Here is a 25483-nt window from a genome sequence, read left to right as displayed (position 1 = left end):
GCATGCAACTCAGTGGATTGTACAGGCAGCAGTTATGAGTAAAAATTGTTTTGTCATTTCAGTGAGGTTGAGAGTATGTATTTGGAGAGTATCATACGGTGAAACACAAAGTCTTAACCTGGTGATGAGCATGTACAGGACCAGGATCGGTTAAGATGTTGTTTAAGCAGTGGTTTAAAACTATTGAGTTTGTTGCAGAGTTTTATTTGTGTGGGGATACTATTCCAGAGTTTAGCGACATACTAGGAGCAGTGCAAGTCTCCTGCAACATTATTTGACTTATTTGTAAGTAAGAAGACTTTGTTACTAGAACAGAGGATCTTTGCTGGACAGTAAGGCAGCAATAAGTTTTGTAGTGCAGGGCATTTTTCTGGATGACAAATGAGTTTGTGTGCTGTAGTTAGTTGCATGTTAGGTAGTTGTGCAATTCAAGACAGTTTAATTGCTTTAAACTATGGCAATGGTGAGTCCTACAAGGGAGATTGGTGGCAAATTTTGCTATTTTATTGTAGCAGAAGGCATTTCTGTGCAAATTCATTCCAACAAAAAAACAGCTCATTTTTATTGTGAAGCAGGAACTTCAAGCGATTATAATATACCAGTGCATGGGAGGTGAGGTGGTTTTGACCACAAAGAAGCAATATTTTTGTGAGTTTAGTGCTGTTCAGGCAACGCACTTTTATCTAATATTTGTCAGTAAATATTTTGTTATATCTCAAAGATCATTACTCATAATTCTTAGCTCGTAGAAGTTACTCACATTTTTTTTTGTTCTATATATAAATGTATCTTTGCCTATGACTTAACTTTTAATTCAGTAATGGTGTTTGCCACCACAGCAGGCTGGTACCTTGCCTCAGATGCAGGTGAGGGACTCTGCTTTAGGCAAGCTGGTTCCTCAGACCATTATTCTTTTCCCTAGATCCCTTTGTGTGGCAAATACAGCCACTATGCACTGGGGGTTAGCAATGTCCTCTGCAGCTGTTGGGCTCCCCTTAGTGGGCAAGGCAGAACCACTTTTGTTATTGCTGCAAGAAGTCAGGGAAAGTGTCCCTGCTTAACCAGAATGTTGTGCCCATCCCTGAGGAAGTTATTGCTGCCATTAAGACATGTTTGCCTTAATTTTCCCGTCAAAAGTAACAGAAAACTAAATTTATAGTTTCTCCTGCTCCAGTTTCACTGGACAGGAGTAGTTTATTAAGTCCGTCTGAGTGTCTTGTACAGTCTATTGACCTTTACTATCAAGTGGTGTCTGGTAAAAGAAAACATAATCATCTTTTCCTGAAGGGATTCAAGGAATTAAATCCAGAAAGAAATGTGATAGAACAGATACGGTTTGTTTCTCTAAGAATTCTGTTTCAGACTCCGTGGAGAACATATTCAGCCACCAAAAACAAAAAAACTGATGTGAAGAACTACAACGATGTTTGACTGTGTTTTCTGAAAAACAAAACCATTTGTTTTGCTTTGTTTTAACTTTCAAAGAGGTGTGACTAATTATGTAGCATTTAAATTTGCTTTGATTTAAGCAGTGCATTTGTCTGAAGAAGTCTGTTTATCTTAGCAGACGAAAAGCGCTTTACATTTGGATTTGCCAATTCTTGCTCTTTGGCTTATTTTGGATGTAACTTCATTACAACTTTGGTTTTAAAAGATATCCATTTTATTAAACATTTGTTTGTGGATGCTGTAGTTGTTCCCGAGCCATTTTTTTTCATTCTACACATCCGTGGAGAACATGTTACCTGAATCTCCCTATCAATGATGCTCTTTCTCCGAGACTGTTTCCAGAATGTCCAAGTGTATTCAGTGGGAGAACACAGAGGTTTCTCAGTCCCCCATGAAATAGTATCAGTTGTTACAGAAGGAATTTCTAGAACCTTAACATATTTCCCCAGTTCTGTCAGCTCTGGAGGAAGTATGTGTCACTGCCTGCAGTTTTTCTGATACTCGGCCTACTGCCCCTAAAAATGCAAATAGAACGTATAAAGATCCTCAGTCTTTTAAGCTTTTATACGCTCTTCCCAAACATAACCCAGCAGGTCTAATTTTAGTTAATCCAGCTGCTGACAAACAGTTTAACTCTAATCCTTCTCCTTTTGACAAAGATGGTACACCAGTTTTTAAGTCTGGGGAATGTGTTTGCTTCTGCAACTTTAATTTTTATAATTTTGAGTTGTCAGCCTCATATCTTAACTTTTATTGTCACTAACTGTGAAAATATGAGAAATGTTTTATCTGCAATTCCTCCCTGTGAGGAAAAATCCACTTTGTGTGGTTTGGTTTCTTTTATGTTTCAGGTCACTAGTCATTTAAAGTGTGTTTATGACTGTAGATACTACATCCAGTGAGGTTGCCAGTGGTACTGTGTTAAGGAGGTTTGCCAGGCTTCATTCTCAGAACCTCCTAGAGGATGCAAAAATGAAATTTTAAATTCATCTTTGGCTAGAGATTTTGGTCCCACTGCTGCAAAAGTTATCATAAATGTGATGAGAGGGTTAAGCTGATAAACAGGGAATTTGTCAGATTTTTTTTTGTCCCTCCTTCTCTAAATCTTACAAAGGTTATTTTGTTCGGTTGTCCAGCAGTCTCAGCAATATGCTGGTAAGCAGACATTAAAAAATGGTGGGGAGGTTCCCTGAAAGAAAGCAGGAACCCTTCCCCCCCAGAACAAAGAACTGTCAAAAAAGTCAAAATGATTATGTAAGGAGCCTTGTCCTACCTCCCACCCTGGCTGTCTCTTATCCATACCAGAAAGTCAGATTCTCCATTTATCTCTCTTTGGCAACAGTTTGTTTCAGACAAATGGCTTCTGAAACTGACTCAGTTGGAAGAGATCCCTCCTTTGCAGGGAATTATTCCACATCCACAGACCAAACCCCTCTGTCCCTGATACTACAGCACATGCTTTATTGGAAGGAGGGTAATAGAAATAGTTCATTTTTCCCAGTGGGGAAGAGTTTTTCATTAAAGAATATTTCTGATGCCAAAAAAAGAAAATGCCAGGAGACCAGTAATGGACCTTTTTCTTAAACCAGTTTTTGATAGTGCCCAAGTTAAAGATCCTTTCACAACACAATCTCTTACCCCTTCTTCCCCATTTGAAAATTTTTGTCAATCTTAGATTTAAGATGCCTATCACATTCCTATCCATTAAGGCGTCAGATGTTTCTAAAGGTTTTATGTATCTGGATCACATTATCCATCTTTTGCCTTACTCTTTGGGCTGTCCACTGCCCCAAGAGTGTTCACAAAGTGTTCAGCTCCAGTTATAGGACATTGCAGGCTACAGGGTATCCACATTTTTCAATATTTAGATGTCTTACTTATCTATCTACACTCTTTTTCAAATTGTCAGGAATCTCTCTCTTTGGTGAGAGATCTCATATGCAGGCTGGGATTCCAAGAGAATATTCCACAAGAAAAATATATCTACATTTAGTTCTATTCCAAGCTGTTTTCCCTCTGTCTGGTGTTGCACATACAACCACTTTGGACTGGGGGGTTATCAATGTCTTCTGTGACTGTTGGAGTCCCCTTAATGGGCAAGGGAGGGAATACCTCAGGATTCTGAGTCTCATGGCATCGATGATTCTCATGATGCCTCTAGCAAGACTCCACATGAGAAAGATATGGTGATATCTGAAGTCTCTTTGGTCCCAGTATCAACACCTGTTATCTTTTTATATTCCAAGTCTGGGATGTGTGAGAAGAGAAATCACTTGGGGGAGACATTAAGTACCCTGCATCCAGGTCTCTCCCTTTCTCCTCCTGGTCCAAAGCTGTTAGTCAACACAGTTATCTTGTACTTTGCTAGGGGGATACAAGTGCACGGTATCTGGGACAACAAACTGACACAAGCACATAAATGTAAAGGACAAGTTTACCCTTATCAAGGCACTCAACTCTAAGTCAACTTTGGTCCCCAGGATCACTTAAAGTTGTTACGGACAATGCCATAGTGATGTCGTACATAACAAATAAAGGGAAAAACAGACCTCCTTTGCAGACTAGACATTTTATCATGGGATATAACTTTACAGCAGAATCTCACTCTACTTCCTACATTCTGTCAGAGCAAAACTGTGTGGCAGACAAGCTGGACAGGATAAAGCCAGACCTTCATGAATGGAAACTAGAATCAGGGGTCTTCCAATATCTGATCCATCTGTGGGGAGTTCCTCAAGTAGGCCTTTTTGCCTTTCCAATGAACAAATAATCTGTCAAAATTCTGCTCCAAAACGTCATGCAAGAAGGCCTGGAAGACAGATGTCTTTTCCTTTCCTTGGGCAGGAATATTCCTGTATGTTTTTCTACCTTTTCTGATATTTAAGTAATTCTGACGACTCAGAAGGGATCCCCTAAGATTATTGTAGTGACTCCTTTCTTGCTCAGGCAACGATGTTTATACCTTCTTGAATTGACCAGGGGCAATTACCACAAGTTTCTCACAGACTGGATCTAGTCACACAAGAACAGACATGAAAGAGGTAATTGGGAAGATATTTTTTCAGATTATAATGAGTTGGCAGACTTTAAAAATTCCCTGCAGACTACTCTATCAGAAATACTGGGTGAGCAAATTTGTGTAAGTAAGGAAATTATTTTTTTTATCTGTGATACAGAATCAGAATTGCCTAGACATAATAATGCCTTGCTGAGTTTAATTCTGGTGGCTGCCCAAAAAGCATTTACTAGAAAATGGAAATTAAAGTCTAAACCAACTATACTAGAAGCAGTAAATATAGTAACAGAGATAAAACTACTGGAAGTGGGATCTGTAGTAAAGGGTAGGAACAAATTACATGTGAAAAACTAGGAATGGTGGGAACAATGCATGCAGAAAAATGTTTTGAAGGAGGAATGAGGTTTAAGGGAAGGTAGGAATTGAATGGGCTTTGTAATGTTTGACTGACAATGACTGGATAAATTAGTGATGTATAATGTCTGTAACTGAAAATATGTCAGTATGGTTTGTTTTCATTTAGCTTCTTTGAATATGCTTCTGTAATTTTTTTGAACATTTGTATCTATAATTTTTATTTCTAATGTACTGTACAATGTTTTCAGAGCTTTTCTCCCCAGGCCTCCAATGAAAAAGGGCTATTTTCAGCTCGGTTGGACTGTTCCTGGTCAACAAATGTAAAATGAATAAATAAATGAATAAATAAATGTATGATTGCTTATGTCTTACTTGATAATTTAATAAAGATGTTTCTTTGTTAAAAAAGGAACAGGGGCATTTTATACACCCCAACCCCAAACAACTTTAACTAAGTGCCTGGAGCTTCGGGTTTTACTACCTTTTAGGCACTTATTTACTGAGGATGTGCAGGAGGTTTCTAATGGGGGCAAGAAAGTCCTCTACTAGAAAATCATATATTAGCAAATTGAAAATGTTTTCTAGTCGGTGCCAAAAACATAACCTGAACCCATTCAGAGTAGTGTTTGACTTATTTTATAATATTTGTGTGAGTTGCTTTTCTATTTGCCTGTCTTACTCCTTTATCAAAGTTCATTTGTTTACCATTTCAGCATGTCTGCCCATGGATCCCCCATTTTCAAGGCATTTCCATATCAACATATTTTTAAAGGGATTTTGTACAAGAGTCCTCTAAGAAAACCAATGGCTCCACCTTCAGACATTAAGTTTGTGTTAGAGAAGATAACACTTGCTCCCTTTCAACTAGCTCAACTAGTTGACCTGAGGTCCTTATAATGAAAAAGAGAGTTTTACTCCTTGCTCTGATCTCTGCAAGAAGAATATTTGAGTTGTAAGTTCTTTTGGTAGGTCAACCTTATTTTATTTTCCACAGAACAGGGTTTCCTTTAGAACTAATCCTTCATTTATGCTTAAAGTTGTATTCAAATTTACTTAAAGCCAAACTATCCCTATTCCTATGTTATTCCCTGAACCCCAACAAGAGGGAGAAAGGATAATTCATACCTTGGATGTCCACAGATAGTTCAAGTACTATCTTAACATTACAAAATTTTTCAGAATTTCTGCTCAGTTGTTCATTTCTTGTCAAGGTAAGGAGAAAGGACAAACTGTGTCAAAGTGGACTATTTCCAAATGGATATCTTGGGCTATTACATTTTATTCCCACTGCAACAAAACTATTCCAGGCAGGGTCAAGCCATATTCTATCATGCCTTGGTTTCATCTATGGATTTTTATGGATGGTTGAACTATAGAAGTATTCTAGAAGCAGCAATGTGGTCCTCTGTACATACTTTTACAAAACACAAGCAGCCAGATTCCTTCTCCAGGTCTAGGTCAAGTTTCTCTAGGACCATTCTCCAGGCCTTCCTGGACCTTTTGTCTTCTACTTCCCAGTTGTTCTAAGCTATGGTAATCTACCCATATAGTTTAAGCTATCACAATGTGAAGAACATAGTACAGTTCTGTAAATAAATTTACCACAGCAGTAGATGTTCAAACAATCACTGCTGCAGTAGCCACTCCCTCCATCCAGCCCACCCTCATTGCATTTTTGGTGTGTTTTTTATTCCTGTGTGCAGGCATTTGATTTTTTTTTTGTTACTCTTAGCAGTGTGTCCTTGGGGATTAGCCTCCCTGTCTGAGTTGGCATGAAAGCTCTGAAGGTCTTGGCACCCAAGCCTGTCTTTTTAGTCAGCTCAATTCAAGCTAATAGTTTGGGTGAGTAGAAGGTGCCCTGAAGCTTTTCAGGATATAAAACATATAGCTTAGGCTACTGCAGCAGGGATCATTTGATCATCTACTGTTATAGTAAACTTACCTACACAACTGTACTTTTCTACAACCCAAAATGCTTATGTACAAATTTACATTTTATTTCAATATTATTTTCTACAGTTGGGCTGTAAACACATAATACAGATTTAAGTAGCACAGCGTGTGTGTGTGTGTGTGTGTGTGTGTGTGTGTGTGTGTTTTAATCAAACTCAGAAATCATCATTTATTGTCCCCAACACTCTTAAGACATACCAGAGGAAACAGAAGCATGGACTCTGGTTTTAGGCTATTTCTGACTATAGTGCTGACTGCCCAGTGTATAATTCTTATTCTGAATTTTGAAATTGCCAACCAGTCTTTACTTTATCCATTTTCACAATGTAAAGTATATATTAGTCTGTCTGGACTATGGGCAGAAACAGACTGAAACCATAAAGACCATGCCATATAGCAATTACAATTGTTGTTCACCACTGTGTAGTTTATGTAGAGATGCAACTATATAGCCAAACTGGAGGCTAAGCTCTCTCAACCCAGTACTGGCACAACCTGTCAGGAGGAGAAGGTAACTGCACACACCATAAATCCAGTCTCACATAGATCCGCAAACCAAACACAAACACACAAAAACATACTCGGAGGCTCTAAATAAAAATCTGCCTAAGCAGCAGAAACCTCCAAAGCAGACATCCAAGCAACCCCTACCACGAAACAATACCTACATAGCACACAAAGTCAGAGTGCCACACAGTCACAGCCCTGAAGGCTAAACAACACACCTAATACATTTGTAAAAGGTGACTCTATTGTCAGACACACTGATGTCCCACTCACCAGGCTGAACAAGGAGAAAGTCACTGTAAGCTGCCTGTCGGGTGTCAGGATCCGCCACATAACACTAGCACTCAGGTCACTCCAAAGCAAGTCCAAATATGACTCCATCATTGTCCATGCTGGTGTGAATGATCTAAGATGTACCACCCTGGACTACATGAAAAAAGACGTAGAGGAGCTCTTTGATCATGTAGCCCAGGCCGGTATGACCCTGACCTTGAGTAGCATCTTACCCTCACCAAGAATGATGCCACAGTATAAAGACAAAATGATCAATTTTAACAATTGGCTAAAGTATTGGTGTCATTCAAAGGGGATCCAGTGTCTGTCAGCCTGGGATTACATGCTTGACAAGCCATGTTGCTTCGCTAGGGATGGCTAGCACCTGTCACCCCTGAGTTTTCGAATACTGGCAAAGGCTCTTGCCTCCCCCATAGTGCCTTTTTTATGCAAGGCTCAAAAGACAAACTCACCTCCATAGACAACACAAAGAAAAAAAAAAACTAAGGGTAATGCTGCTCAACGCCAGAAGTCTAAACCTCAAGATGCACACACTCGAGACTCTCCTCAGTATGGAGAATATCGATATCTGTGCAGTAACAGAAACCTGGTTTAAGGCTCCCGAGAGCACCCCAGCACTAACAGGTTATACTTAATACCATGTGTTCCGGCCCCAAAACACGGACCGAACCACAAAAGGAGGGGGAGTATCCATATTTATCAAAGATACCCACACCTCCAGGTTAGTGGCACTGCACGAAGCATCAGAGACCATCCATGTGCATCTAACAGTGGGCAAAACCGCCTTTCAGTTTGTAGCCTGCTACAGACCACCTTCCCAAACACCGGAACCTCACTTGGCTTTCCTGAGAACACTGGAGAATATGAAGGTCTCTCCAAACACCATTATATTGGGTGACTTCAAATACCCAAACATTGATTGGGAAAACTACTCAAGCCCAAACACCCTTGCCCAATGGTTCCTAGAATTTATAAACTCAAATGCTATGAAACAACTGGTCACCACTCCCACAAGAGGGGAAAACATATTGAATCTGGTCATCACCAACATGGGATCTCTATGTTCCACACCAGAGGTATACCCCTCATTGGTAAGATCAGACCATAAACAAATCTCACTGGACATCCAAATTCCATCCCCACCCCTAGCCAAGGAAACCACGGTGAAGAACTTCTCAAAAGCAAACTTTACACTTCTCAAAACCAAGGTGGAATCCTTCAAAGCCCCCAGGCCAATGGAAAATACGGCCCAAAATGCAGAATCCTTTACAAAAGCATTCTATGGACACCTACAGGAATTCATGGAGCATGCTATCCCAAATAAAACCAAGACTCACTCCTCCAAAGGCAGGAGACCTGTCTGGTGGACCCCGGCCATAAATAAGCTATACAACAGAAGGAAAAAGCTACTACATGATAGAGCAAAATCCCATAAAGGGAAGACATCTCTGATCAGTACTAGCAAGAAACTATGATCCCTCATAAAATCATCTAAGGCCAGCTTTGAAAGAAAAATTGCACAAGACACTAAAGATAATCACAAGGCCTTCTTTAGTTATGTCAGAAACCCGGGAGGCAACTCCCAGATATGCTCTGAGTTAGTGCAAAATGACAAAAAATACACTGAACCCACAGACATTGCCAACATCCTGGCAGAAAGGTTCAGTGCAAACTCCCCCCCCCCAAAAGAGCAAATGTCTATCCCAACAGAGTGTAGCCTTCCTGAGATCACAGATGCACAGGAGCTGCCCTCTCCAAAGCAAAAAACACAGCATCAATGGGACCAGCCGGTGTCCCGTGCTGTGTCTTACACGAGCTCCAAGAAGAACTAAACCCTCATATAAAGTCACTGTTCAGTCTCAGCCTTACTACAGGATATGTACCCAAGGAATGACGTACAGCAACAGTGGTCCCACTCCACAGAGGTGGTGCCACAACAGACCCCGGAAACTATCGCCCAATAAGCCTGACTAGCCTGGTCTGCAAAGCTATGGAGCGTATCATCATGGAAATCATAAACAAAGACATTGGGAACCTCCAGACACTGGATCCTATCCACTTCGGCTTTGTTAAGGGCAGATCTTGCCTCTTAAACCTGGTTGACTTCTTTGAAACAGTTACCAAAGTCATAGATGAAGGGAAGGTAGTCCACACAGCCTACCTGGACCTCGCAAAAGCATTCGACACAATACCCCACTCGGGCATCATAAATAAGCTCACCAGCTTAAATATCAATATCACAAGATGGGTTGCAAACTGGCTCAGGGATAAAACCCACATGGTCAGAATAGCAGGTGCCATGTTAGACTCTAAACCAGTTACAAGTGGCATCCCACAAGGCTCAGTCCTGGGACCTCTCTTGTTTGGTATATATTTCTCCGAGGTACAGGCTAACACGGGTGGACTATGGCTGACCAAGTTTGCAGATGACTGCAAACTGGGTGCCGTAATCGACTCTCCAGCTGACACAAGCATCCTCCAAAAGGGTCTCACAGAGACAGATAGCTGGTGCCAGAGCCATGGCCTAAAGCTAAATGCCAAAAAGTGCATAGTCATCCCCTTTGGGAAAAACAAAATGCCCACAAATTACCGCATAGGTGGTAATCCATTAAGTACGGAAGAAGTAATTAGGGACTTGGGGACCCAAGTAGATAGCAATCTCTCCTTTGACAATCACGTTGCCAAAGTGGTTAGAAAGACCTTCTATATTGCCCACCTTATCACGAAAGGGTTTACATCTAGATCAAGAGAGGTCATTGTGCCCCTCTACTCATCACTTATCAGGCCCATAATTGAATACAATGCCCCATTTGGGATGTATCTTACTCGACACCTGCAGCAACTGGAAAGACCCCAAAAGTATCTCACCAAGAGGATCAAGGGGCTCAAACAGATGCCCTATGCAGTTCGGCTAAAGAAACTCCAGCTCTACTCAGTTGCGTACCGCCTACTCAGAGGCGATCTGTGTCTGATGTATAAGGCCATGTCCAACCCAGAATTAATGGACATGCTTCACCTCAGGAAATCCAAATCCCTTAGAGCTACATGCTCCAGGGACTTGAACCTCAGCACAGAAATAAATAGGACATGCTGGAGGGACAGATTCATATCCCAGAGGCTCCCCTCACTCTGGAACAAAATCCCAATCCACATTAGGCAGAGCCCCTCACCGACCTTCTTCAAGAGAAATCTTGATGAATGGATGGGAGATCGTAAGTTTACCCCTGGGATCTCTTCTGTGTCCCTGCTTGACAGAGGTACAGTAAACTAACCTTAAAAGGGCTACCTTCTGTGATCTACTATACAGAGGCACAGTCAACTAATCTAAAAGGGTGGTGAAAGCCAAACACACTCTGGCTAGGCTTATAAATGCCCTAGGGCAGATAGCCTGGTATCAACCTATGAACCTATAAGTGTTGCAATCCCCAAACAGCACTCAGATGTTAGAGTTTAACGTTGCCTGTTAAAACTTCAGTCCTCCTTTCATTGACTCATTCAGGCTTTTAGCACATAGGCAGTCTTTCTGAATGATATACTCAAAAGCCAGGCATTCAGGTAAAAGTACATGTCCCATTCACACTTGGAATGATGTGATGAGAGACAGTAGTTTCATTTATAATTTTACTATGAAATTTATGTGGAAGTATTCTTAATGCAACAACAGCTGGCCATATATGCAGCTATATGAGTACATATTTTATCACAGTTAACAGTGGAAGTAAAAAAAATGCCCTTTTCAGGTCACTACATGTCCCTATGGACCTCTGCCCCCCCAGCCTTCATCATCTTCCAGCACCTCTGGGTATCAGGTAGGAGGTTTGGAGATAAAGAGGGAAAGCATGGGGAGGAGAACGCAGAACAGGAAGCAGACAGATTACAGACATATTTAAAAACAATGTTAAAAATACTCTGATAGAAAAGGTAGTTGTAAAATAGAACAGTGTACCAGCAGAGATTATGAAGCATAGGGTGACAGCTTCCAACAGCATGGAACGATTGGGAAAAACAAAGTTTACATGTAGTGGGCTAGCTGCAACAACCAAATGGTCTATATAGGCTGAGTGCTTTCTCATGTGGTTGAAGAATCATTGAAGTCAAAAGTTCCCAATCTGTATGTTGAAACAGGCTGTTTGTATGCCTATGGAGTAACAATCTGGGGTTACACCCATGATTTTAATAAAAGCGTGTATATTTTTTGTGAATTGCCCATCATATTTGTTAAAGTAAACAACATGTCTGTTTCTTTGTTTAGTTATATTTTCACTAAGTAAGTGAGCTGGCCCCTAGACTCTTTTAAAAGGGTTGAAAGGGGAGAAGGAAAACTACGTTTAATAAAAATAATTACATTAATTATTTTTTGTGAGCTCTCACATTTTTCATTAGCAGCTTGTCAAAGAGGTGTGTTTATTTTTGTGAACTTTGTCACAGTCTGCTGCCCACCAGCTGCATTCCGTACTGATACAAGGGAGTGTAGCCTACATTCTGTACTGATACAAGGGAGTGCACCCTACATTCAGTACTGATACGAGGGAGTGTACCATACATTCAGTACTGATACGAGGGAGTGTACCCTACATTCAGTACTGATATGAGGGAGTGTACCCTACATTTAGTGCTGATAAGAGGGAGTGTACCATACATTCAGTACTGATACGAGGGGGTGTATCCTACATTCAGTACTGATATGAGGGAGTGTACCCTACATTCAGTACTGATACGAGGGCATGTACCCTACATTCAGTACTGATACAAGGGAGTGTACCCTACATTCAGTACTGATATGAGGGCATGTACCTTACATTCAGTACTGATACGAGGGAGTGTACCCTACATTCAATACTGATATGAGGGAGTGTACCCTATATTCATTACTGATACAAGTGTACCCAACATTCAGTACTGAATACAAGGTAGTGTACCCTACCACTGCTTTGGTTCTGTGCTCCATCAACCCTCTTATATATTTCAATAAAACAAAATCCCATGGAAGATGCTGTGGGGTGGTTGTGACAAAAATTATGAATCCAGTGAAAATGTCTTACTACAGAAGAAACTGGTAATCTTGGCATCAGTTTGCTGGCATAACGTAATTTTACTTGATAACATTTAGTGTTTGACTCGTAACCTATGATCATAAAGGTAATACAAATTTTCAGACAGATCTCTCATTTACATGAATGTGACATAGTGTTAATCTGTGTTATGTGTGGCCACTTTTGATCATTTGTGGTCCAGGTGCCCTCTAAGTAAGTTACAATTACCAAAACCTGTATATTAATCAGATCAGATACTGGTAGTAGAAATAGCAAACTTAAACTTGTCCTAAGTAAAAAAAAATAATAAAAAATATCATTTGAAATATTGTACAGATTTACTAAGTATTCAGAAATCAGAAGTAATCCAAGCAGGGTAGGTAGTCTGTTTCCAGTCAAAAATCCTTTATTAAGTACACAGACAAGTGATTAAAGTAAAACAAAAATAACAGTTTCCTCACAAGCTTTCTAACTCTATATATACTTTTTATCAGGCAAGGGAGTGGTTTATTGTGATGTAAAACAAACTGTTATTGGTATACATGTTAAATTCACATCCCTTCCCCCATCAGTTTGACATTCAAAATAGTCCTGCCCTACTTACTAGCTGTCATAATAATATAACCCTTATGTACTTTAAATAAAATTAATAATGATGTGGTACCTCTTACTTAACCAGATTATTAACTCTGTGATTTTTATCCAAGATAATATACTTCATGGCTGGAAATATATAAGCCTTACACCATTTGGCAATCTAAAAATATATATAAATATATACATATACACTCTGCATGCAAATAAATCAGTTGTAAAAATGATATTCTAGTTCCAAAACCTATTGCAAAGTATTTTTTTTGACTGGAAACAGACTGCTTACCCTGCTTGGATTACTTTTGAATACTTAGCAATTCTATGCAATATTTCAAATGATATTTTTTATTATTTTTTTTTTACTTAGGATGAGTTTAAGTTTGCTATTTCTACTACCATTATTTGATCTGATTAATATACAGTGATTAACTAGATTTATCTTCCACACAGAGAAATTTCTTACACTGTTTTCTTTTTGGACTCACTATACTTGTTTAGTGGGTTGTTTGAGACTTCAGGGATACCACGGAGATTACTTGTTTTTAAGTTACAATGACCAGAACATGGTAGTAAAACAATAGCATAGTCTTAAACATGGTGGTTTCCTGGCAACCTTTAATGGGTTTGGTCAATCATATCGTAATGGCAGTCATAACCAAGATTAATACAAACTCAGTTAAAAATCTAAGTATTTGCTGATGAACAGGCTACATAGGCCAATTTGAGACTTCAAGATCAGTTTGCCTACATTAGAAAGCCAGCTGCTACAGACTTCACAAGTGCTATGAGGCATGCAGGCACATTTTCTGAACACTAAAGCTTTGACTCCCCTCCCCTTGGTTTAATAGCATATTCAGACCCTATTACTACAAATGGGCTGTTATACTCCAATCCTCAGTTATGTTCATTAGTCCTACTGATATTATAATCTCATTACAATACCAGCTGCAGTGTAACGAATGTTTTACACCTACTATTATGGAGTTACAAGACACTTATGAGCTCGGAATCCATTCTGAATGAAGAATGTAGAAACACGTACCTGTCTATTTAGGATTTAGTGATGTTAATGTACGTGTCTGTTCCATCTGAGATCAGAAATCTCATCCTTCTCGCACAACAAAAGGAACAACTACAGCAAAGCAAAAAAGAAATGTAACTTACCAGCAAGCTTCTGGTAACCAGTTAAAAGTCTCAGTCGCTCTAGATCTTGTTCGTTTTCAGTATTTCTAAAGACAGACCATATCAGTTTGAAGTACAGACGTGTGCACAACTTCCTGCCCACAAGATTTTCACAGAGGACTTAGAAACCAACAAGGCTCTACCCAGCATGCACTGACTTTTTTATTCACTTTTTTTTGTTCCCTTTTTAACTTACAAAACTTAACTTTTAACAATCAGTCTGCATGACTCAAAAGGAGGTCAAACCATTATGAAAGGACCCTACTTCTTAAGACATTTTACTAAGTCTAGTAGCCTGTGTTCATTAGAAAGAATGAAATTAAAAAAAGAAAAGTATTTCCTGAGTCTGATGCATTTTCCGGTGAGCGGATAAAATCAGATATACCTGTATGTCAAACATGGGGAATGACACAGTAGAAGGCACACTGGATAAGTTTGCCAGTTCTGAGCTATGGTGCCTTTAGTGCAAATCAGTGTTATAGTCGTTCAGACTTTTTTTCCCCTTTTGCCATGTTTTAATCGACTGAATTTCCTTCCTCCTACCTCACATTTACTATATTTGCTTCTTCCTGTTCTTGAATTAGCTCAGTGCCTGATAGCACATAGACACATATGCAAACACATATACCTAGAATCATTTTCTCAGATTATTTTACGACAATATTGTGACATCATCTAGATGCAGATATAACTGCAGCTGAGACACAAATGCTCGAGGGGCAAAAGTTTGTAAGAAATTCCTCCAGGTAAAGTCTCAACTTCTTTTCATTATAAAATGTGTTAGCAAAGGAATATTTTTTGTACCCTATGGGAATATAAATAGCTTAGATATTTATTACAGAACTATATTTCTACTCACCTGTCAAATCTACAGTTTATTAAAAATGGTACAATTCCCCCTCCCCCCAGAAAACAAATTACAAATTAAGCAGCCTAACTACACACTGAGAGACAGATAAGAATATAGCATTATCTTCATTATACCTCTGCTGGAGAAAGAGCTTTCTTTAGACTAGGCCCAGCTGTTTAGAGTCAGCTACCTGCAGAAGTGAGACAGCAAGAGACACTTCAGTTATTTAGAGGCAAACTAAAGGAACAATTGTTTAAGGACAGCAAATGTACTTTCTCCTGTGACAATGGCTAGTCCTTGCAGATCATGCTACTGTCACATCTTTCTTGTAAACAAATACTTTCATGCTTTTAATGAATAACCACATGTTAATTGCCTACCACAACTGTACATCCTGTAAATAAAATCAATTGCATTTATAATTTCAAAGAAAATACAAATTTATTGCCTATACTTTGTACTATGCAGAACTGTGTATTTTTATTCTATGTATACATTTGTTTGTGTCTTGCACCATGGTGCCCAGGTTGTGCCTGAAAAGGTCTTTCAACCAGTCCACTTACTGATTATCAAACTGGAATGAACAAATAAATGTATTCAATTAGTCATTCCTTTGCTAATCTAATAAACTAGCTGGTGTAGAGAATCACTTTCAGCCATGACCTAAGCAATGACTTTGTTGATACCATCAATTTAGTGAAATACTACTATTTTGACTAAGTTGTGTTGGAGGCCCACTAATTTTCAGCATAAAAGTTCAAAGACAAAAATACTATTTTTCAGTGATGTGCATCACTGACAACACTTTCCTTATCCCATTGCAAGTTTATTTTGTGCTTCTGGATTTCTGGCAGTGCTTCCTGCCTACTGTTGTGAATTAAATGATCGGTTAGCTCTACGTCCTTATCCATCAGTTTCATTTTTCCATACATTCATGTTCTGGCTTCTTATAGCAGTTCTTGAAATATGTTTGCCAGAAAGGCGTAGTCAATAACATACAAGCCAGCTTTCACTCATACACTTTTAGCCATCTGAAAAAAGGATGGAGTCATACTAAACAAAGTTCACTGTAAGAATACCCATCATTTTTCCAAACCTCTTGAATCTCGTGCTAGCAAGTTGGCATCCTGTAAAGTTAAGGCATGCAGATCCCACTGTCTCTATATGAACTGGTGATTGTGCAAGATAGTCTATTGGAATTGCGTCTTTTTATGCTAAATAATTACTTCTTTATGGAGTCTTTATGGAGAACTCATAGACAGGCAGTAGCAATTACAACTCATTTATGTTTTCTGCAGCATTACTAAATTTATCTCACCTTTATGTATACCTTATTTGTACTGTGTATTAATTACATTATTTTTTCAAAGTCTGTTGTCTAGCTGTCTTGCACAAGTGCTATTGTTTGTCTTGTGTAGTCATTTGGCCCACAATAACAGATTAAATAATTATATACTAGCCCATCATATTGGTTAACAAACTACAGGTAATACATAAACCACCACACACCTGCCACCCAGTGCTGTATACTTCCATACAGGATAATGTGACATGATGCACCTAATTTAGAGCACCATTTACATATGACAGCATTACATAATGCGCAGTTCATCATTCTTACTGTAACCGTATACTCAAGTACCATTACAGTGCATCAGAAAAGAGGCAGGACTGCCAACATAGCAACAGAACTACTGCTCAGAATGTTAACTGCTCATGTTCAGGAAAATAAAAAGGGCATTTGCAGACAGGCACTGGGGTATCTCTTGGACCATAAACTACTTCTCAACCCCTCCTAGACCAAAACAATACTTTCTAGAACCCCACAGATAATTCTCCAAGCACCTGACGTTTTAACTGTCCTTGATTCATACAACCATACCATAAATACAGCCTCCACCTTCAAATACCTAGAATTATGTTTTGATCTATCTCTGCACTTCCATTTCCACACAGCAAATGAAATCTGTTTGCCAGAAATATACAGTCAACAATAAATCCCAACCTCTTCTAGTTCCAAAACAACTCCCTACTTCTATCTCAACCAGACAGAGAAGCCATTTGCAGGGGAGTCCTCCTCTCTCAGCTAGAATATGGATTACCCATTTTCACTTCAGCCTCCAAGAAAACCACCACACTCCAGGCACTCTCCAAAAGTATATGGCAATTCATTACAAGCTGACCCCTACATGAGCATCACTCTATCATCCTAGAAAAAGCCAAATAGCTACCCAGAAAACAAATATCTAACCTACTTTTAGGACCTCATGTCTACAAACTACTCCAACTCCACACACTTACTCCCCTTGTAGCTAAACATCATGTAAAAAGCCTTTTCATGCAATGTGAGACACTATTCACAAGCCACACCAACTCTCCTTATCCACAGATCCAAACTCCACAGCACTGCGCACACTTTCTCCTCAAAGGCACCTAGTCTTTTGCAGGCTCTCCTCATCATCCTAAGAAAATCAACGCTTATTCCAAATTCAGAATGCAAGTCAAATGCATCTCTTCGTCTAAGCCAAATGCTTCTGCTTCAACACAGGACATATCACCTAACACATATCCCTGCCTTCAACTTCTCTTCTCCTTGCACAGAATTACTGAAGGCTGACTCACTTTAGAAATTAATGTACATTACATTTATTAGAATGTACATATACAGTTTTTCTGTGCAACTAATCTGAACTACATTGTTATTGCTTATATTTCATTTTTTTCTGAATTGTTTTCTATTGCACCTGAGTTGAGTCAAATTGGTCAACAGCAATCAGTGCACTATCCTACACATATACACACAAATTAATTAATAAATGAATGAATGCTTTGCTTGGCCCATCAGCATGAAAGTGCTACATTTAGAACTGACAGCAGAGTATATAAAGTGGGGTCTGGAAATATAATGTGCCTCAGGGGTAATGAAGGTAAACGTCCACAGGACAGCTGCTCTTTTTTTTCAACAAGTGACAATCCAGGTGAAAGCTGTAGATCTAGACCCTTTCTTGAGAGAAGAATTACTACATGAATCTATGCTGCAACTTCCTCTAGTTTGCAGGGGTGTAGCCAAAAATTTCAGATTTATACACTAGGTTCCCATAACAGCAACTGGAAATAAGTAGTGGGCAAAACATAATTTGGTTAAAATACAAGAATCTTTAGGTAACCAAAAACCATCACTGCAGAAGTATAATCTTCCACAAGTTACTATAAACATTGATGAGGGTGTCAGGGGATGCACCTACTCGTAAGTTTTTTGGTTAAGCACAGTTGACTGAAATGGATTTTTTTGCACTGTATTTCAATGAAATATGTTCCAGAGGGGGTAGAGCATTCATCCAAAAATTCAACTGGTTAAGAATACATGATCAAGTGCCTTGCATGGCAATGGTTAGATAAAGCCTTGACTATGTCACAGGCAACCAGAATTTGAATAGCATTTTAAGCTCCTGTAAGAGATGGCAGGGGAGGATAGCAGTGAGTGGCCACTTTTCGAACCCCCATCCTGTAATGAGTGAGGTGGGTTTGGCTCACCATGTGGGTGACACCCTGCAGGAGCACTAGGTGTCTACCCCATCGAGCCCCAAGCCCACTGAGCCTGGGGTGCCATGTGTAACTGCACTTGAACTGATAGGAACTCTCAAAGGGTAGCTATAGCAGAACTCAGAACAGCAACAGCAGTGGGGAGATGCTCTACAGAGGAGATGGTAAGCCATCTTACAAGAACTGCACTTCTGGGCTGCTCCTTACCACCTAACTCTCACCATGAAAGGCTGAGTTGATGGGGGATTTCTGTGCAGGAACAAATGAGCCATAATGCTCTTGCCTGCTCAGGAATCCCTGGCTCAAGTGACCCTAGAACAAATGGGCTGATGGCAGGTGCAGGTAGAGGAGGCATTAGGATCAGTCCTGTAGGGGTGCAAAAAAATACATTACCATGTAAATATCAGGATGGCCATGGACAAGCTTTTAAAAGTTTTTTTTTTCTTCTACCTTCCAAGATGGGATAACCTCAGAGTTCATTATATTAACAAAGGTTAAAAGATGGCACAGGCTGTGCACTGACAGTAGTTGAGGGCTCAACCACCCAAAAAACAAATTGGTTTTCTGGGTATATCCATCTTGTTTAGATCATTAATGCTTTACAACCATTGTTTGGTCACATAAACAAGATCTTCATCAACCTCCTCAACAAAGGTAAAGTGCGCTTTTTTCTCTGCTGCCCCAGCGCAGCCACCATCGGTAGTCCCTTCCTTCTTTCAACTAGCCTGTTCATTCCTTCTCAGCCAGGTCAAGCTCTATGTCCCTTTCATTTCCTGACCGAGGCAAGAACATTATTATAATTACAAAACTTGTAAAAATATATATATATATATCTTATGTTTGAAATCTGGAACTGGTATTCCTATGTGTAATCTATAATTTGTGCTTTTCTGGAGCTTTTCTCCCCAGGACTCCACTGGAAATAGGCTCCTTGTGGCCCAATGGATCATCCTGACAAACTACAAATAAATAAAACTCACCTACTATCCACTTTTCATGTTAGTAGCTGTTCAGTTGCAACTCTTAGTATTTCATAATTTCTACTCTCTTCACTGCTTTAATTTCCTCTCCATACTTGCATAAGCCATGTTCTTTTAACTGGATCACATTTACCTCACCTATAAAATCATGTATTATGACTTGAATACATCTAATCTTACTTCTTTTTAAACCTTCTTGCAAATATGTGTATATATTTGTTAAATCTGTGTTATGTTATGTTACGCTGTGCTATGCCACTATACTGCGATCTTACTTTACTGCTGTTACTGTGTATGTAACCTGGGATGAACCTGCAAATGGCCAAATCTGATTAGTTCTCTACCCCAGTAAACAATGTATGTATACGCACACCTCCCTGGTTTATGTATAGTATACAGCCACACTGACTCAACTCCTGCACTTGAAGTTCCCCAACACTCCTATAGGGGTCAGCAGTAACGTGAGCCATTCTGTTTTTCTCACCCCAAGAATGGATGAGCTCATGTCAGTGACTCATTCCCATCCTCCCTGCTTTAGTCCTACTAGCATGCAAGCAGCTAATCAAACTTGGGTAAAATGGGCCATAATCAGGACTTTACCGTTCTACACCAGTGGGCCACAGCTAAAGTGCCCTTTGTTCTGTAATGTATATCAAAAATATTTTAACAGCAATATAGCACATATACTAAAACCATCATATTAGAAGTATTTAATTGGGTACCTATAAACTGCATAACAATCACACATGGTTTGGTATCCCATGTTTACCTGCTTATTTAATTTATTACTCTTATTTGCACATGTGCATCCATTTTAAGTTGCATATTTTGTGGACTATTCTTCTATTTAACATTTGAAAAAAATGAGCATCATGTCCTGCTATAGAGATATGCAGTTTATACAGACTGACAAACAATCAAGATACATTTGATGGTTGTACATTCATTGTCCTTGAGGTAGACAAAAGCAGCCTTTCAGAAATGAATTTGTATGCCATGACTTACGTACTATATATCAAAGTACTTCAAGTATGACTCTAGCATTTCAGAGCTCCCAACAAGACTAATGAAATTAATAGGCCTACAGGAGAACTACTTATACCGGGGTCCCAGGAGATATAAAAAGGTTGAAGGGACAAAATAAAAAAATAAAATAAAATCATGACAGTGTTTTTTCTGATTTACTTTTACCCTCACAATTGACTTTGTTCTGTTTTCTGTTATCTATAATGGCGGTTTAGTATATGCAAAGCATTTTAAGAATTCTGCAGGGAAGTAATATGCTTGCTTGAATAACATTCATTGTTGTAAAATTTCCACTTATTTATCAACGAATAGGGTGCACGTTACCATTGCTGCTTTAATTAGATAAAATAAAACAATAGAATACATAGAATTGATAACCTGTTCTGCCTGAGGCCCCAGTAATCACAGGATTCACTCATGCCTAGAGATGAATAAAGCTAACAACTTCAGAAAAGAAAAAGAATGGACAACCATGATTCCTCTTGTGTCCTGTGGCCACATTGCTGGTGCTAACCCCTGGGCAACTTTTTATTGCACTGGCCATCTTAACTCTCTGCAACCTGCTGGAGATACAAGAGGAGCTGGTCAAAACTGATTAAACAACATACAGTGGAAGCCATGTTAGGGATTACAGTCTTTGAAAGCAAGCCAAGATAAACAAGGAACTGAGCAAACAGCAATAAGAGCTCGACTGTAGTCTTTTGCACTAGGGTAGAAGGTTTTTAACAAGTAGGGAGTGTCCACTTGAGAGAAACATAGGCTGCATGAACAAAAAGAGGCTTGTCAGAGGGAAAAAAGGGGTAGGCAAATACCATGTGGCAACGTGTAGACAAATGATCAGTCTTGGGTAGTATTTTGTCTTTTATTAGCACATTTGTCAAATTTGTAGGTCATGCACTTAACAGAAGGCTTAAATATGCTTGCAGTATTGGTGTTTGCTTCTTTATGAATTTCTGTCCATATGTCTGTTTTTATATGTGATAGTTATTTATCAAAAGATGTAGCTGTGTGGTCCTATAGTGACTCTCAGCAGATACTATAAAATCAGACCCTTGGTTCTTCTGAATCAGGAAAGAAATGAAATATACATCATGTACAAGAGTGTGGAGTTATGCACTGCAAGGTTACTGCACATCTGCAGTCCCTGCTGGACAAAGAACCTGATTGCTTCTTGTAACTGAAGCAAAACTGCACAAGGATTTTAATCTCTATGGTGACAATGTAATGTAGCACTTAGGATGTTACCTCAAAATGCTTTTTCCCTTGTCCAGTTCCCAGGCTGAGTGAATTATTGTGGAGTGCACATCCTCCTGGGTCTAAGTAGGTTTTCAATGACAATTCTTTCCACAACTCAGTGTTATTTAAGTGCAATAATGTGAGTGTGTATCCTGCGAAGGACAGCTGTCCAATCTAGGATTGCTTCTTGCCTTATGGCCACTACTTACCAGGACAGGCTGCAGCTTCCCATGACCATAGATTATTTATTTAACATTTGTTGACCGGGAATGTCCAACTAGGTTCAAGCAGGTACTGAAAATTAACAGACCGAGGGTGGTCATGGTCAGAAGTGTTGTAACAACAGTAAACATGCAGTTCTGGTCCTGTAACATATGTTGCTTCAACTGGCTGTCACAGAGTTGGTGTACTACCTGTGAATCATGTATGATCCTAGGGGAGCTCCTTTGTTGTGTGAGGAAAGAATGGAGTGCTGTGATTACACAGTGCGGTAAGACTAGTTAAAGGGCTGTACTGCACTGTGCAACTATCTTTATGAACCCTTAATGACTTTGGTACACCACTGTCGTGCACATCAGCCCTACACCACAGCAGGCGCAATATTCATGAATCCTGCCTAGATGTAAGTGACGTGCTTATTCATTTCTTTATGAGGAGGATGCAATGCATTATATGACTTATTCAAAACAGGAAGACCTGAAAGTTCAGTGAAAGTGGAGCATGACTAGGAATAGCAATATAGTTAGATTGGAAAAGTGAGATTATTTTTGTGTAACGTAACTGAGGCATGCTGGTTTCAGATGTTAAACATTTCCATTTGGATGTAATGGGTCTGGCTAACTGTAAGACTGGATAATATATAACTATGTTTAATACTATCTGTCTCAAGCAAAATAATATATCAATGTACCATGTACTGTGTTCAATCACATGTATGTACCCAGGACTCCACTAAAAATGTGCTTTTGTCCAGTCAAACTATTCTAATCAATAATTGGAAATAAATAAACACACATCAGATGCAGTTAAATCTCTTGCATGATGTTAAACCAGTTGGAGGATTAGCCTGTCAGAAGCACAGTAAGAGGTTTAGAACTGATGTGGGTACATTCCTTTCATTAGCACATGTATAGAGATAAAGTACATAAGGAATTTGTCTAATTTTTTTACCTGTTATGATCATGTGCTAAGAAGTATTGAATGTACAGCTTCTTAATGTAAAAGGCTTAAATTATACACTTTAAATAAATTAAATAGCTTAGTGTCTAACTAATTCATCCACGGTGGTGCAGTGGTAGTGTTGTTGCCTCACAGCAAGAGGTTCTTCCGTTCGATTCTCAGCTGGAGTGTGGGGAGTGCCTTCTGTGTAGAGTCTGCATGTCCTCCCCACGGTTGGGTGGGCGTTCGAAAGACATGCGTAATGGGCGTGCCTTCGTTGAAGGTTGAACATCGAACTGGCACCTCGGCATTCGTGAAAAATCTACTGCCAATCATTAGCAGACCGGAGTTCTGCTGTGGCGACCCCTAACCGGGAAAAGCCAAAAGACACAACAACAAGTGTCTGACTAATTCAAGCTGTGAAAATGTCTATTAATATCTTGGCTGTTTGATGGCTATCAGCATGGCCAAGATATAGGGGCAAGGGTCAGTGAATGTCCAGTATTCATAAAAGTGGAGTGGTCAACATTTTGATGGCCAGTTATGCAATAATGCCTGAGGGAAGGACACAAGTGCTTAACAGATATCTCTACGTGGGGGAACTGTTCCTTTCTGCAAGGTGCAGCGACTTCAAATTTCTAGGGGCATGATTCCAAAAGACTTGCTGTCAGTATGTATGTGACCACTTACACTGAGAGCAGGCTCAGAGAAGGTGTTTTGGAATCTGGCCTTTGGTGTAAGACTGTATATAGATAGTCCTTACACCAAATGAAGTCACTTACTCTGAGAGCTGTTAGGGTCCAAATGGGAGATGAAAAGTCAACAAGCAAAGGAGAGTAGTAGTGCTGAAACTGAATTCATCCTCAAGTCTTGGTGAGTGCTTTCATGAGATGGACCCATTTTTTTCACAAAATCTCACCAAAGCGACACTGATACATAGACTGTATTTATATAGCACATATCATGGACAGAAGTAGGTCAAAAACTAAAAAGCATAGCTGGGTGCACAAGACCCAAGATAAAAAAGTGCCCAATACTGGTAGGTGCACTGGTGCCAGGACTGGAAAAGATGACAATGTAGAACCCTCAAAATTCAGAAATATTCCTACAATGGGGCTAGGCCAGGCCCAGGGGAGGATGGCCTGCGTGTTGTAGAAGGAAGTAGCAGTCCACAAAAATCACAAAAAACTGATAGGCCAAAGAGCCATAAACACGATAATTTATTTCTTATCCTCAATAGTTCACTTTATGTATTGTTACTATTTTGCAAAAACCCCAGAATTTCCAGACACAAGATATGCAAAAATGCTTAAGAGAGAAACTAGAGGAAAGAAAAATACTTTCGCAAGAAAAACTGTCAGAAGCCCCAAATGAAAATCTGTGTTCATTAATACAACAGATTTGTGAAAAACAGTGTTTGGAAAAAGACACATCTGACGAAGTGTAAAAATATAAACAACAAAACCAAAAGATATCTGAAAAGTATAAAAAAAGAAATATGGACATGGGAAAGAAAGAGAGATTTGATATGGTGCAATATTTATGCAAAGGAGAAAGACAAATTAGTCAATGTAAAGAAGGCAGCCCCAAATATATTTGAAGAGAAATACAGGCAAAGGCATCTGGATATGAAAAATTTCACAATAAAAAAAATAATATCACAAAGATGGAACATAGAAAAGAAGATCAGTAAAGTTGAAGTTAAAAAATAGAAGTTGAAGTTATGGAGTGCCTGCGAAGTGAAGGATTTGATGTATAAGGTCTAACACAGGTTACATCACAGCAGGATGGAGTGAGTCCCCAAAGCAGGGAGAAACGGGAAGATCAGGAAACATGTGAAGAATAAATATGAACATGGGAAAGAAAAATAGATTTAATATGGTGTAATATTTATGCAAAGGAGAAAGCAAAACTAACCAATACAAAAAGAGCAGCACCAGAGATATTTGAAGAGAAATACAGACAAAGGAATCCGTTCACGGAAAACTTTACAATACAAAAAAATAAGAAGACAAAGAGGAAAAGTAGAAAAGGAGATCAGTAATGGAGAAGTTAAAGAAAAAGAAACTGAGGTTATGGAGTTCCTGCAAAGTGAAGGATTTAGTGAAGAAAATCTAATTCAAAAAGCACCACAACAGGATAGAGTAATGGATATCCAAATTAAGGGGAAACCAGTAAAACAGGAAGCAATTGGTCAAGTACCATATGAAGATAATTTGGAGCCTTCCACAGGAAACCAGTACAAACGTTCACTTGAAGCTAGACAGCAAGGGAAGGAATAGGAACCTCTGATGCAATCGATGTT

General features: G+C 39.3%; 1 protein-coding gene across 3 annotated transcripts in view; it reads right to left on the bottom strand.

The window, feature by feature from the left end:
• LOC122812030 overlaps window positions 1-25483 on the bottom strand; it is a 639997-nt gene that overhangs the window by 482558 nt on the left and 131956 nt on the right. Inside the window, exon 3 of one of the 3 annotated variants that reach the window (XM_044084271.1) lies at window positions 14246-14335. The exons of the other annotated variants lie outside the window; for them this stretch is intronic. The gene's annotated coding sequence lies outside the window, so the exon portion shown is untranslated. The remainder of the gene's footprint in view (window positions 1-14245; window positions 14336-25483) is intronic. 3 annotated transcript variants of the gene reach the window in all.

The sequence above is a fragment of the Protopterus annectens genome, chromosome 9.part0 (genome assembly GCF_019279795.1).
Source record: "Protopterus annectens isolate FY-2018-M chromosome 9.part0, PAN1.0, whole genome shotgun sequence".
In the NCBI taxonomy this organism is placed as follows: domain Eukaryota; kingdom Metazoa; phylum Chordata; order Ceratodontiformes; family Protopteridae; genus Protopterus; species Protopterus annectens.
This window is presented reverse-complemented; position numbering and strand designations above follow the sequence as displayed.